Raw genomic sequence first — 16,969 nt, forward strand, 5'->3', positions numbered from 1 at the left:
CACTAAAAATCCAGTTTTAAAATATATTCATTCAAAATAAAATATAAATTTTTTGAATAAATTTTTCATTCGACGCCTCCTAATCTATTAGCTAGCTTACCTTTGATTGTGAAAGGGAAAGAGACAACGGAAATTAATGGACGCTAATCAAAATTGCCATAATTAAAAAAATTAGTAAAAGGGAAAGAGACAAGGGAAATAAATGGGATTATATCAATAGCTAAGTTATATCTATTTTCCATTTAAGCAAAATTGCCATAATTAAAAAATTAGTAAAAGGAAAAGAGACCAGGGAAATAAATGGGATTATATCAACAGCTAAGTTACATTATAAGATTTGCTCGGATCTTTTTTCCATTTAAGCAAAATTGCCATAATTAAAAAATTAGTAAAAGGAAAAGAGACCAGGGAAATAAATTATATCAATAGCTAAGTTACCTTATAAGATTTGCTCGTATCTTTTTTCCATTTAAGCAAAATTGCCATAATTAAAAAATTAGTAAAAGGAAAAGAGACCAGGGAAATAAATTTTATCAATAGCTAAGTTACCATATAAGATTTGCACGTATCTTTGCTTGTATCTTTTTTCCATTTAAGCTAAGAAATCATCTTTTTTTCATTTAAGCTAAGAAATCAATCATGATTTCATACCTTCATCGTCATCTCCTGCCTTGTCCCTCTCTCTTTATGTACATATATATCTACACCAATCTGGAACGCAAGGCCAAGGATGCCAGCGATGGGGTGTACCCAAAGTCGCCGGTCCTTGAGCTCGACCTTTTAGGCAAGCTCGGAGCGATCAAGGCCGAGCCCGCTTCGCCGAGAGTGTTCGCGTGCAACTATTGCCCTCAGGCTCTTGGTGGCCATCAGAATGCTCACAAGCACGAGCGAAACCTCGTGCCGCAGCGGAATTTCTGCAGTACGTTGGCCGGAGGCTCGACGTACAAGTGCGCTCCGTGATCTACAAGCCGTACGGTTCTTCGGCCGCATCCGCCGCTGCAGGTGGGCTGTTGTACAGGCGCCACAACGGATATTTGCCGTTCTACGCTGCAGCGTTTCCGGCGGAGGATATTCAAACGCGAAGCCAGGTCAGTCCTCCAATTACATTGACTTGACACTTAGACTTTAGACTCGTCGTCGTTGGTTGGCTCGACAATTATGCATGTCTGCTTTTCTAATGGCTCGACAATTATGCATGTCTGCCAGGTTTCGCTGGCGCTTGTGAGCATTCTGATGGCCACGGAGAGCCTGAGGGCTGGAGAACGTCCTCGGGCAGTAGTTGCACGCGAACACTCTCGGCGCGGGTTCTGGGCTTGGCCTTGATCGCTCCGAGCTTGCCTAAAAGGTTGAGCTTGAGGACTGGCAACTTCGGGTACACCCCATCGCCGGCGTCCTTGGCCCCGGTCACGCTCAAACCCAAGTTGAATTGGTCCTTTGTCTCTGTTATCTTTGTCCACCGTTCTGCAACTCTCTTTCCGTGCTCTGTTTCGTCCCTGTTGACATTCATCTTCTCCTGAGCCTTGGCGTTCCAGATTGGTGGAGATACATATTTGGGACGACGATTTATGTAAAGAGAGAGGGACAAGGCAGGAGACGATCCGTGGCTTGAGTATTTTTGTGAAGATGACTTTCTATCGTTATAAGTTTATTTTCTACATGATCTATTATATGCGCATATACTTTGTAATGTTCTCAAGGTTGTAAAGTATCAGCAGTTCCATCCTATTAACAAGGAATTACATTACGGTGGTAGTATATTCCAGATAGTATCTACCTCTTCCTCTTGAACTAAGGCTCTGTTTACTTGGGATTCGCATTCATCTTCGATTTGATAATATACTTGTTTACTTGTTGCCAAGAACCTCATGCAACTTGATTATGGTATCTTCCTCCTCTTTGGTAAAGTTTCCTGATATCCGGTCGAAGGTAATTCGTCCACCGCAGCCGACAACTCTTCCCGAACCTCAACAGCCCTGGAGTTATCAGATTCAACACTCTCACTTTACCGAACTAACTGAAACTGAAATGTTTTAGTATTGTAACTTTCGAAATTAAAACCTTTTATTGATCTTCAAATTCAGTATCACTTTCACTTTACCAAACCAACTGAAACTAAATCGTTTTCATCATGGAACTACAAAAACTCAAGAATACTGAAATGATTCATCTCAGGAAATTTAAGTTGAAAGAAATCTTGTATTGATTGATCGATCTTCAAATTCAGAAACACTTTCAGTTTTCATCTCAGAGACAAAAAAGCAAGCAAACAGAAGGCACATATAGAACAAGTACCAGCTTGTTTAGGAAGAGCTCTCCAGTTGTCATGGCCATGTTTTTCTATGTAAGAGACGAGAAGCCGGTCTTCCTCCAGCGTCCATGGCCCCTTCTTCAGACCCATCTTCTCACAGCAAGGAGCCCTCACCATGTTGCAGGAAACAACCAGCTGAACCTCACCATGTTGCATGTTTTTGTTTTTTGTTTTTGGTTGGTAAGATTTCCCGAGATCCTAGGCAAAATAACAATAATAATAATAAAAAAAGCCCTTTAATATATTTTTAAATTTTTTGCTCAAGTTTTTTTCATTTGAATTTCGGATTGAAAATGATTGATTTTAAAAAATTAATTTAATTTTTAAAAAATAAAATATTATTTTTATATAAATTTATATTATTTAATATTTAGATAATTTTTTTAAATATTGTTAAATTATTTAATCTTTTTGTGATATTGTTGAACATAAATAAAATTTTATTAATTTTAATTTTTATTTTTTTATGAAACATTTTACTTTACGTTGTATGGATAAAAAAATATCTGATTTATGTTTTTTAGGAAGAAAAGAAAGAGTGAGAAAGAAATATTATCAGCGAGGAGGAGAAGAGCGTTCTATTAGAGTATCACAGGCGAGAGAGCATGAATTTACAGAATTACTGATGAGAAAAGAAAAAAAGATGTCGGCGAGTGCATAAACGTACAAAATTAATGATCAGAAAATAAATAGGCAAGAAGGTGAGAGAAAAATTAGGATTTTTTAGAGATATTGAGAAGGAAAGAGTTTACTAGTTTTATAAGATATATAATTAAATAGAATAAAATCTTGACTAAATGCAATTAAGAGGAAATAAGATTAAATAAAATAAAATTTGGCTAATTGTAATGATGATCAGGAAATAAGGATACGTGTAAGGTATAAATAGGAATAATGAATTAATTGATAATATGCAATTAATGAGTTAACATGATATTTATTAATGCGTATACTATCATTAATTAATATTAATGACTGTCTACCTAATTATTTAGCCCCAGTAATATTGGGGTCCTAGGCATATGACCTATGCCTTGAGCCGTGCTTGCGAATATGGTAAAGGCTAAAAAAATCGTAAGTAAAAATTAACTTTACTACATAACCACACTTAAGTTGACAAATTAAATACCACTTTTTCATATGTCGACCTTGGAAATTTATATATTCGGTTGGATATCGTCCGTTGAAATTTTATCACGTGCTAAAATTGTCAATGTCAATCTTTTTTTAATTTTTTTAAGTGACCCTCTATATTCAATTTACTCGATTAATCAGCCTGATAGAAAAAGTGTACAGGTCCATCAATCCAATATTTCTATGTCAATCATTCATTAAAAGAAATTTTATCCGTTAATTTATCAAAATTAAGACGTGATCGGTAGATATATGAGAAATTAAGAAGATGCTATGTCACTACACCATTATCTTGGGGTGAGCACAATCTTTTATTTTTATCAAATTAGTATAATGTTTATTGATCCTGCCCGCAACGTGGACGTGTGATTCATCGGTGAGTTAGCTCTGTTGCCAATTTAATCGCCAATCGCTGAGTAATAACGGAGATGATGAAGTGGTAAGATGCCTAGCTGAAAGTAAACAAGTAGAAGAGGGTTAGAATGACACCATGAGGTTTCCCCATGCAACCACTCCGACACTCAAGTTAAATGATGAAGAAGATGAATATTAGGCTTTTGATGTACCTTAGATGTCAAAAGGACTACCTTTTGTAAAGAGAAAGCAGATATTTTTCTTTCATCTCTCTCGTGCTGTCATTATTTAATTTCTTAAATAATCTTTCCATTGTCTTTTTTTCTATCATAATTGAGATTAATAGAGTTTTTCCTTTTGATTCTCAGGTTGTCATTGTTTAATTCTTTTAATAATATCAAATTTATTCTCCTCAATGCCTGTTTTTTTCCATAATAATCTGAAAATTTTATGATGATTATTCTTTGTCTAAAATGGTTCTTCATCTCGTATCATTTTAGAGCTATGAGGTTTGAAAGGCCTAAGGAGACTATGGAGCTAGGAGGCCCAAGAAGACTGTGGAGTTAGGAGGTCCGAGAGTGTTACGAAGCCTCAAGTGCATGACTACATTGTCATTAATATAAAAGATTGTCGAACTCACAAAAACTAATTATAAGTACTAGTGATTTCTCACGGAGAATTAGCTAAACAATTGATGGTTAAGAGTCACGTACTAAGTAAAGAGAAATGAGATTGAGAAAAAGAAAGAGAGAAAGACTTGATTTGGGAGATGTTCTAGGGGTCAGTTTCATTGTGTATTTATCAATGTATCATGGTTAACGAATTGTCCATCCTAAATTCCCATGCACTTGTATGAAGTTAAATTCATTACCGGCTCTTCCCTGCAGTGGTCAAGTCGAAATGCTATTTGGATTCATATCTCATGCTCTTAAAAAGATATGGTTCCTATGAAGTCCGGTAACAGGTCACCCCTATCACTAGGTCCCCTCAGTCATGAATCACAAGAACTCACTCATACTCAATAGTCATAGAGATAGAGATAACAATTACGTCCAATTCCTTATTTCCTTGTGGGGAATTGCTTCTCCTTTCAAGGTAGTGCCCTAGATATCCGAAAATGGGTTACCTGTCACTAGGGTCATTCGGTCATACAATTTAGGGCATTCCCCCTATGGGATTAACAATTCTACACAAATATTCAATCAAACATGAGAATTAAACTCAAATACAATACATGCATATAAGATCAAATAAATACAAGGCATGGTAATGTCATATAGATAGAAAATTGACATATCCATGAGTTCTTACATCAATCCATATCACAATTACTCCCTTAATCCTAGAACAATAGAACTACTCCATGACACAAAGGGAAGAATACAAAGACATAAGAATTGAAGGCATCAAAACCTAACTAGAAGAGGTAGGGAGAAGAAACTTATCCACTTGCGTTGAATGATCTTAGGATCCAATCTTTTGTTTCCAGAGTCGATAAGAATCATAAGATGATGAAAATGACCTTGAATAGTCGAATGGAGACCGGTGAGAATGTAGATCGGCATCAAGATGGATATCCCAAAGGGAGAGCCTTCCTCCCCTTGGGAAGGGGAAGAAATCCTCTTAAATAGTGCTAGGCACAGGCTTGGCATGACCTGTGTCACTGCCGTGTGGCATCCATGTCACGCCCCGGAGGAGTCCCTGTCCGAGGAAATTTCGGCAGCATCTCCCCTGTACGGCGGACAATCTGAAACTTTTTACATCACCCTCTGGGCCACATATACCTCGGCCAACATGGCCGGAACAATAACAGATAATAAAACAATCACCCACGCAGTTAATAATTTAACAAACTGTGACAGTGATAATATGACTCAAAAACAACCCTACTCAACTACACCCATAAAGCTCTAAACATATTCCTACTCCACTACACTCATAAAGCTCAAATTCGACGATAAGATCAACTTACCTCTTCTGCCGTCCAGGCAGGCATGTAGTAAAACAAATCCAAATAAAAACTCATCGACAATGTCCATATAAGACCCAAGTGTATCATCATAAAACAAGTCTCAACATAGTCTAGTAAAAGACACCAAAAGACAAATAAACATCCTCGTGGACTGCAGGGGACTAGCGACTGGAACTCTCTGGACAACATCAACCTGAAAATAATAACGGAGGAGGGTGTGAGTCCAACACTCAGCGGGTAACAACTGATATGCATAATAAAGAATATAACAGACAGCACTAATCATGCGTACAGTCTCCTGATACAAGAAGGATAAATGCAACTGAAACAAAACAGGAGAAAACTGTACTAACCACGACCAAGGTATAAGTACAACAGGTCGTCAGACCGAGAGTGTCATAAATCCTGTATGCATGTCAATCATATGCATCCAAATAAATGTAGCAAGTAAATGCAGCAAACACAAGCAATAAATGCATCATGCATATGATGCAAATGTCATGGTCACCCCTGACGCCAGTCAGCCATGTCACACACAATGGTGAGACCGAGTGGGTAGGGTTGTGACAACCGTGCACTCTGCCATCACTGCCCCTGATGAGTGACCGAGTGGACGGGATGCTGTCGGAGTACACCTATCCTCCTACCCCAAATCATAAATGGGGGAGCTCAATGCTCTCATCTCCCGGTAGACGATGACGGGGAGGAATCTCTGCCGGCTACCACGCTGCGTTACACTACCCATGAGCGGACCAACATAGCCAAACAGAGTCCAACCGCCTGCCGGCTACCACGCTGCTACACTAAACCAGCGGAGCCAAACAGAGCAGAACTGTCTGCCAGCTACCACGCTGAGTCACCAGACCAACGGAGCCAAACAACAGAACCGTCACACACCTGTCTGATCTACCACTAACCCATGAGTGGTGGTGTGTACGGATACATGTAACTGGCGATGTGCTCGACAATAATGGAGCAGACTATCACACAGCATGCAATCATGCAAGATGATGCATGACACTAAACATGGCAATATCATGAACAACATAACAATAACCATATATATAAATACAAAATGTGTACCACAGGACAAGGAATCAAATCAAAGGTACACAGATCAGATAGGGTATCAAATAAACCCTAGGTCCTGAACATAATATATATATCATGGTTGTGTCACTACCTCTATAAGCATGTATGATCAGATATATACTAACATGATGTGCATAAAAATAAACAAACAAGCATGTAATAGATCAGGTAGTGATCAACCGAAACAGATAAGAAATGCAATCATTGCTATTTATTAAAGACATTATTATGCATATCAAATCACATAAAGTCAAAGTACCCGCCTCTAATAGAAACGTCCAATCTCGTCCAAATCCAGATAACCAAATAAATCTTCACAACCTAATGATCAAATAATGATCAATTAATTATGTGCCAATTTATACCTGACTCACACATATATTCAATCACCTAATCCTTACCTTGTTACTGCTGGATCAAGATTTGTGGCTGAAATTGCTGTCGGTTGCTAGAAACAAAGTAAGTAGCTGTGGAACACCCCTTCACTGCCTGGATCAAGCAAGATCAAGAAGAGATCAATCCACAACCAAGAACCTCCCTGCGGGAACTCACTGTGTCGTTCACCTATGAAGCAACCAGTAACAAATCCTTATACCATGTCTAGATCCGAAGCAAGGAGAACATGAACTGAGATCAATATCAGAGATTATGCCACAACCCTAATTCCACACCACACATCGACTAGGGCTTAGGGCGGTGGCCGACGCCAAAATGAAAACTCAAAGAAACGACGATGAGTAGATAGGAAGAGGAAGTCGGTTGCTCACCTTCAGAACCCTAAGAACCCTTCTTCCTGCCAGCGATCGCTGGATCTGGCCCGATCCAGCAGCGTCGGTTGTTGGCGTGAGGAGAAGATGTGGGGATCGGTAGAGGAGAGGGGCACGGGATCTGGAAAGTCGGGGCTCAAATCGCCGGCGATCTGCCCCGCGGCGTCGTCGACGTCGGAGAAAAGGAAGGAGGACGACGCTAGGCAGAGGAGGGAAATCGGTTCGGGGACAAGAATGAGAAAAGGAAGGGATCGGCTTGGGTTTCAATCGCGAGAGGAGAGGAAAGAAACCACCTCTTACGGCTTTGGGGAGAACAGCGTCGGCGCGAGGAGTCGGGTGAGGGCACGGCGTCGGGAGAAAAGAAAAATAAAAACAAGGAAAAAGGAGAATAAAAAAAATCAAACTTTTCCTCGTTAAATTAGGGTAGCCTAAACAGGCTTTCCTGGGCCCGGTTTTATCCCCGTAAACTTGTCCACACGAGCTCCGAAAAATTCCCGAAAAATTTCTAAAAATTCCAGAAAATTCTCTTATTATTTTTCGCCCTTTTCCGGTATTTTACAATCCACACGGCCACTCTCTGCTTGTCCTCTGGTTAGGTGATATGGTTGTGCGGATTCACATGATCATATTTTGCTTGGTCTCTGGATGATTCACATGGCCGTATGGATTTCACACAGCCAAGGTTCGTTCCTCCATTGGAAGGCCACATGGTTGTGTGGCTTCATACGGCCGTGACCATCTATCTCCTCCTTTGCTTCTTGGCACGACCGTGTGGAATGATCACGCGGTCAGAGTCTTCTCCACCTTTTATAAGTGGCGTGACTATGTGAACTTCACACGGTCAAGCCATTTGTCTTCGCTTGTTCTTCAATTGTCTACAAGCGTTGTTTTCATCCCAAAAGTGGCTCCTGTTAATAGAAAAAATACACAAAGAATAGATCTCCGATAAACAAGAGTAATTATGCTAAACATATGATAAGAGGTGTAAAAATGTACAAATAAAGTGTAAATAAAGTATACGAATGTGTGTCAAAATATATATAATCTATACACATTAGACAAACCGAAAAATTATAGAACTAAAAGGACCAAGATTTTTTAATTTAGAACCACTTTAACGATTTTTATTCCTCCTCTTTTATCAAGCTCATTAGTCCCCAGATCATTTATATTTCTTTCTAAAATCTAACATTGATCGGTTCTGATTACTTGGCTGAGCCTAGACCGGTCCCGTTTGCCTACAACTCGACCGAGACAAGGACTAAAACAGCTCAAATCCGAAACAATAATGTGATCGGAGCCGTCCAATTCGGTCGCAAAACTGGGTCGAGCCTAGGCCCACGCTCTGGCTGTTTTGAGAGTTGTACCAGATCAATTAATTATTATTTTTACATTGAAAAATAAAAAATTAATATTTTTTATAAATAATTCTATTAGATTAGTAAGAAAAAGTAATTGCTGTTTTAAAAGATTTCCTTTATTTTTATTATTGTAAAAAGGATATTTTATTTTAAAACTGTTAAACGTCCTTATCTTATTTTTTTTATTTTAAAATATTCTCATTCAAATATTATTTTAGTAATTTTAGTTATACTAATTTTAACTAAAATCATTATAAATAATTTGATAGATAATAATTTTGGCTAAAGTTTATTACACATGTAATAATTTAATCAAATTTAAAAGATAATAATTTTAGCAATATTGAAGCTATTTTGACTAAATTGAAAAAGCAACCACTTGGAAAAAATTATTATGATGATGTTGGAAAAAATAGAGAGTATATATATATATATATATATATATATATATATATATATATATATATATATATATTAAAATGAAGCGTTCTATTATTTTCTCATAAAGTATTTATTTTCCTATATTTTTTGTTTTTTATTCTAAACCAAATTTAAAATTGATATAATAATTAATTATTGAATTAATTAGACAGAAAATGGGGGAGATATTAAAATAATTAATTATGATTTTCATTGATTTATAAATTTAAATCAACATAATCTGTATAGAAACCGGCACCTATCCGGTCAAAATTTCTCAATCTCTTTTCCAATTATTTCTTGGGAGCGGCTATCCACACCCCATGGATCACAAAACACATCATAATTTTTCTTCCTCAAAAATATCCTTAAATAAAAAGTCTAAAATACCCTTTTTATAAAATTTATATTTTTCCCATCTTTCTCCTTCCTTCGCCTCTCTTTTGCTTTCTTTTTTTTTTCTCTTTATCTAAACCCTAATAATCTAATATCTCTCAAAACTTCATTTTTTAACAAATCAAATACGATGGATCATCAAAATCTAATTCCCATGAACAATGTAAGATTTTTTTTTTTCATTTTTTTCGTGCAGTATAATTATATATTTCTATCATTGTGATTTGAATTGTAGTAGTCTAAAAGTTATTCAAACACGCAGTGCTCGGTCATACCAGGCCAAACACTTTGAGCAATATTTGGCTTTTGGAAATTGAACATAACGAAATATGTTCTGTTGATTGTTTCCGAACATAGCTGAATGCGTTCGGTATCTTAATTCCGAGTATGTGAGTCATGTTCGTCCATTTGTAGTCGAACACTAGGTGAACAATACTAATGCAGATTTTACGTTTTGTAAAGTTATATTTGTAATGTTATAATATTTTCTGATATTTATTAGGAATCAAATACACGTTCTACGGAGATTAGACCCACGTTGGGCCTGATATGAAAATCATATCAGGCCCAATATGGACCTGATATCTCTCCATATCACACTACAAACATGCATGTGATTAACGACGGGGGTACCGACGGAATCACAACTCCGTGGCATTTGCCGACTGAATATACTTCTGTCGATATCTTCCGACGGATATAGGTTCCGTCGGTATTTACCGACGGAGCCATAATTCCGTCGGAAATTACCGACGGAATTATTAATTCCGTTGGTCAATACCGATGGATTTGGATAATCAGTCGGTAATTACCGACAGAACTAATTTCAGTCGGAATGTCGCGCGACGAGATAACGGATTTACAAGATCCGAGTTTAGGGTTTATATATTTCCGAAGGAATTAATATTCCATCAGTAAATAGGTACAGCTAACGGGTGCGGGTGTAAACTTTACCGACGGAAATCGGATTCCGTCGGTAAGCACCGACGGATGTATGTTCCGTCGGTAAAGTTTATGCCCGTACCTGTTAGCTTTTAAATTCAGTAAAGTTGGCCCGTTAACCAGGCGTAACCACCAACGGAATTAGTGTCCCGTCAGTAATTACCGACGAAATCAGTTTTTCGCCGGTAACTCACGATTTAGGGCACCGATCGGCTTGGCTTTCCTCTTCGCGCAACCCTCTTTTTCCTCCGATTTTCCAGCGGTGATTCTCTCGGTGATTTTCCAGCGGCTCTCTCCAGCAATCTCGTGCCCTCTCCTCCCGTTCATCGCGATCCGACGATCTCTCAGGTATGCTCTTCTCCTCTCTCCTTTTGGTTTTCACACGGCCGGCAGCCGCGCCCTGATCGTGGATCGCTGTCGGCGGCCTGCTCGCAGTCGGCAGGGTGCTCGCGGCCGGCATGGTGCTCACGGCCGATAGGGTGCTCGCGGCCAGCGGCCTACTTGCGGCCGGCGGCCTGCTCGCGGCCGGCGGCCTGCTCGCGGCCAACAGCCTGCTCGCAATTGTAGCTGTGCTTTGCTACTGTTCGTAGCTGAGCACAATCAAAACCCTAGAAAATTTAAGTGTCGTGACATATTTTGATCCATATCGCTATTGTACTTGCATAAAATGTAGTGACCAACAGGTGTTTGATCGATGCTTCTCATATATGTATGATTATTTCATTTGATGATGCTATAAGGAACAACATGTTTATAATAGTTTCGTTTATTTGCTTTAGTGTAGAGGAGATTTTCGGTAATATGATATGATGATCGTGAGATGAAATTGTGCACATAATTCTTTATTTAAGCTTATTTCAAGTGATACAAGTTTAATAATGTTTCAAATTGTATTCTCTTTAGGTTATAACAATGTATATGAACAAAGCTTGGATGTACAATCGATTAGACAATGGTTTTATCAGAGATGATTTTATTGCTGAAGTTGAACAGTTTATGAACTTTGCTAAAAGTCATCTAGAATGTATGAATGGTGCTGAGTTACGGTGTCCGTGCAATCATAAAAAATGTCAAAAATAGAGCATTTCGTGATGAGGATACTGTAAAAATGCACATATGTAGAAATGGTTTTGTGCCAAATTACTACAATTGATATTGTCACGGAGAGCCTTATTTATATGAACCAATTGGGTCATCTGGTGGTTCGTATTCTGGGACTACTGTTACCGCTCCTGAAGCATCAAATAATATTGACATTTAAATGCAATCAATGGTTCAAGATGCGATGAATGCAGTTGATTATTCAAATATATATGAAATATCAACCCCTGAATATCAGCAACTATATGAAATGTTAAAGGCTAGTGAAAGAGAAGTGTGGGAAGGCATTCCTTCTGGTCATTCACAACTATCAGCTACAACAAGGTTATTGAATATGAAAGCAGAACATCATTTCTCAGAAAGATGTTACGATGACATTTGTCAATTGATGTCAGAATTGTTCCCTACTGATAACATAATGACTAATAGCTTCTATGAAACAAAGAAATTGATCAGAGATTTAGGTTTGCCTGTAGAGAAGATTGATTGTTGTATAAACAACTGCATGATATTTTGGAATGAAGACAGTGATTTGAATGAATGTAAAATCGGTACTCACCCTCGTTTTAAGCATCGTACTCGCATACCAGGGAAGAAGAGAAAAAATATTGCTTGGAAAGTGATGTATTATTTTCCGTTAACTGCTAGACTTGAACGCTTGTATGCATCTGCAGCTACAGCTGGCCACATGTTGTGGCATCATGAGCATGAGCATGAGCACGAAGGAGGTATAATGTGTCATCCTTGTGATTCTCCTACATGGAAACATCTTGATACTGTGTTTCCCTCCTTTGCAATAGAACCACGAAATGTGAGATTGGGACTTTCTGCAGATGGATTTTAACCATTTGGTCAGTCGGGACAACAATATTCATTTAACTCATCTATGATGCTTTATAGAATTCTTAACTTAGCCGTTCACACATTACTTCAAAGTTTTGACTTGCTTTATAAATCATTGTTTTCCTGAAAGGTGTGAGTTATCTGTACTTCTTTTAATTTCTGTCTTTTATATCTTGACAAATAGAATTTGAGATCTTTTATTGATACAACTCCGGATCAGCTCCAAGCCAATGAGATAGGACTGCAAGTCAAGATGTATGTCCCGAACCACGAGGAGCATGAACAGGACTTGCACGTGCCAGCTGAGCTGATAATGAAAACAGAGGTCAAGCAAGTTCAACATGCTGTACAAGCATTGACATCTCATATCTTGGAAGGGCAGGCTATGGAGTTACAGTCGATGTCATGCCGAATGATCAACTTCATACAAGTCGACCCTAAAATGGGCCAATTAGCTACGGAAGAATGGAATATCATGATGCAACATGTTCCTAGCCAAATACCATACTAGAATGGTTGAAAAACTCACCATTCTGGTTGGAATTGGTGTGCCATTTAATGCCACCTACATTTTGGACGAATTCCCAAGTTGGAGGACAACTAGAGGGAGTGTGCATAAAGACTTGCATTCATCATCTTCTCTTTCCATGCATTGGAAACTACCATTTGTTGGAAAGGGAGTGTGCATGAACACTTGCATTACTTGCATTCATTATCTTCTCTTTCCATGCCTTGGAAACTACCATTTTCAGTTCTATATAATGTCTTGAGTAGATATCAAAGAGAGTAGCAAACATTATATTTTGAGAGAGTTTTCCTCCTTGTTGTTCTTCAGCAACTCTGCAGGGATTACGGGTGTGCACTTGTAATTCTCAGCACTTTTATAATATCGGTTCTTGGTTTTGTTATAATCATTGGGTCGATATTCTCCATTGTTCTTATAATATTGGTTCTTGATTCTCTATAATCAACGGGTCAATATTCCATCCCTCCGAAACCTCCTTTGGATGATCACGGAACTCAGTTCCAATCTTATTGTTGCTGGGTCTCGCGGCATTGTTCGTCGAGGTTCGCATCATCTTTGGTATCAGAGCCAAGTTCCAAATCAGGTTGATCTATCTTTCCTAGTGTTTATTTTGTTTTTATCATCACAATCTTGTTATCTTCATCTACTTTCTAGTATTGTTGCAAAAAAGAAAAGAAAAAAAAAAAGAAAAGACAAAAAAAGGAAGAAAAAAAAAAGAATAGAAAAGAAAGACAAAGAAAGAAAGAAAAGAGCAGAAAAGAAAAGGAAGAACAAAGATCGTTTGATTTGTTTTGATTGCATGTCGTGACGTGATTCCGTTTCCATTTACACATTTCTTTTCAACTCCGTTTACCATCTCCATTGTGCTGCTTTGATTTGATTTTCTCTATCATATCATCATTTCTGTTTGCTTCATATCTTCTTTTCATCGTTTGTTGTTTGATATCATAATCTCAATCCAACTGAGCCTAGAATCGATATTATGAGTTTGTTGGGTTGAATAAGTGTTTGCTTGTTTTGACTTGCTTAGTTTCTCTAGAACTTTTTGGAGGAAAACAAGTGAGGAGAGAGAACTCAATTTTCTGAGCGAAACACGAGTGTTTTTCTGACATCCAACTGAGTGCAAATACGTGAGGGAGTGAGTGAGGATCCTCCTTTGCTCATAATATTTCAGTTGCATCTCACTATGTCTCGAGAGCACGGTGGCAGGGTTGATCCAAGTGATGGAGGAGGGGCTGATCAGACTACAATCATGCGGGCTATGCAGCAACAATTTGAGCGCATGAATGTCGTGTTCAATGAGATTCGAGATCGGTTGGATAGGCATGAGGATCGGCTTGAACAACTTCAGCAAGAGCCATTACCTAGGCATCGGAGACCCGACCAGCGACCACATTTTGCTCCAAATGTCCCAGATGATGACTATGATGATGGGGTGAGCAATGAAGTGGTCTCTAATGCTACTTGGAGGAGGGCTAGGGCTATCAGACCCGAAAGGCCAAGGCGTGTTCAAAGGCAACACCGAGAAAGGGAAGCCGTAGATCGTAACATGGGCACCATCAAGCTGTCCATTCCTCCATTTCAAGGTAAAAATGACCCTGATGTTTATATTGAATGGGAGAGTAAAGTTGAGCTGGTATTCGATTGTCACAATTCCTCGGAGGAGAAGAAAGTGAAGCTTGCTGCGGTGGCTTTTATCGACTATGCCATTATATGGTGGGATTAGCTGACCTTGAGTAGACGTCGAAACCGTGAGCTTCCCATCGACAATTGGGAGGATATGAAAGCCGTTATGAGAAGAAGGTTTATTCCATCTCACTATTATCGGGACTTACATTTGAAATTGCAAAGTCTGAAGCAGGGGTCCATGACTGTGGAAGACTACCACAAGGAGATGGAGATAGCCTTCATTCGGGCTAACATTGAGGAGGACCGAGAGGCGACCATGGCTCAGTTCATTTGTGGCTTGAACCGTGAGATTGCCAATATTGTTGAGCTGCATCACTACGTGGAGCTTGACGATGTGGTACACATGGCAATGAAAGTTGAAAGAAACTCAAGAAAGGAGTGCGATCATCTTCCAAGTATGAGGTTGCGAGTTCATCCCCTTGGAAGCAGAAGTGGGGATCATCAAAAACAACTGAGAAAGCAGTTTCAAAATCAAAGGGAGACACGAATGTGGCCAAGACACAACCTAGCAACAAAGATAGGGGTAACTCATCTTCCCAACCTCAAAGAAATCGTGACATCAAATGTTTTCATTGTTTACGATCAGGTCATATTGTTTCTCAATGCCCAAACAAGCGATCAATGATCATATTGGATAATGGGGAGATCGAAACTGAAGAGGAAGATGAAGGTAATGAGTCCACTCCATCAGTTGAAGATATTAGTGATGTTGAGCTTGCTGTTGATGGCCAAGCTCTTGTTGTGCTAAGAGCTCTCCATATGCAAGCCAAAGAAGATGATGACGGGTTGCAAAGGGAGAACATCTTCTACACCCGCTGCCATGTGAAAGATCGGGTATGCGGTTTGATTATTGATGGTGGCAGCTGTGTTAATGTGGCAAGCAAGTTAATGGTGGGCAAGCTTGGTCTACCTACCTTGAAGCATCCAAAGCCATATAAACTCCAATGGCTCAATGACAGTGGAGAAATGAAGGTAACCAAGCAGGTCCTTATTTCATTTACGATTGGAAGGTACACGGATGAGGTTCTGTGTGATGTTGTACCCATGCAAGCTAGCCATTTGCATCTTGGAAGACCGTGGCAATTTGACAGACGGACCACACATGATGGGTATAAGAACCGCTACAGCTTCAGCAAGGATGGTAGGAACATTACACTTGCACCTTTGACACCTTGTCAAGTATTTGAGGAACAACTCCAGATAAAAAAGTCCGTTGCAGCAAGAGGAAAAGGTGTGGCTGAGATAGAAAAAGAAAATGAGAGTGAAAATGAAAAAAAAAAGATGGTGGACTAAGAATGAAAAAAGAGAGTGGAAAAAAAGAAAAGATTGAGAGTTCAGCCTTGAAAAAGAAAGAAGAAAGAAAAATGAGTTTCTATGCAAAAGAAAGAGAGATCAAAAGTGATTTGAACTCCGATAGACCGATGATCTTGTTTCTATACAAGGACGCCTATCTTTCTTTGGCTGACCATAATGTTTCTTTGCCTAGTGCTGTGATGTCTCTTTTGCAGGATTTTAAGGATGTCTTTTCTGAGGATACGCCACCTGGGTTACCACCCAAAAGAGGAATCGAGCATCAAATTGATCTCATTCCGAGAGCTTCCATTCCAAACCGACCAGCTTATCAAAGTAGTCCAGAAGAGACCAAAGAGCTTCAAAGGCAAGTCGAAGAACTTATGACCAAAGGACATGTTCGTGAAAGCATGAGTCCCTATGTTGTGCCTGTGCTGCTGGTTCCAAAGAAAGATGGGACTTGGAGGATGTGCGTGGATTGTCTAGCTGTAAACAAGATAACGGTAAAGTATCGTCACCCTATTCCTTGCTTAGATGACATGCTTGATGAATTACATGGATCCACTATATTTTCTAAGATTGATTTGAAGAGTGGGTATCATCAAATTCGAATTAAGGAAGCAGATGAGTGGAAAAAAGCTTTTAAGACAAAACAGGGGCTATATGAATGGTTAGTGATGTCATTTGGATTGATGAATGCTCCTAGCACATTTATGCGTCTCATGAACCATGTGCTACGTTTGTTGTTGTTTATTTTGATGACATTCTGATCTA

This window comes from Zingiber officinale, chromosome 9A (genome assembly GCF_018446385.1).
Source record: "Zingiber officinale cultivar Zhangliang chromosome 9A, Zo_v1.1, whole genome shotgun sequence".
In the NCBI taxonomy this organism is placed as follows: Eukaryota; Viridiplantae; Streptophyta; class Magnoliopsida; order Zingiberales; family Zingiberaceae; genus Zingiber; species Zingiber officinale.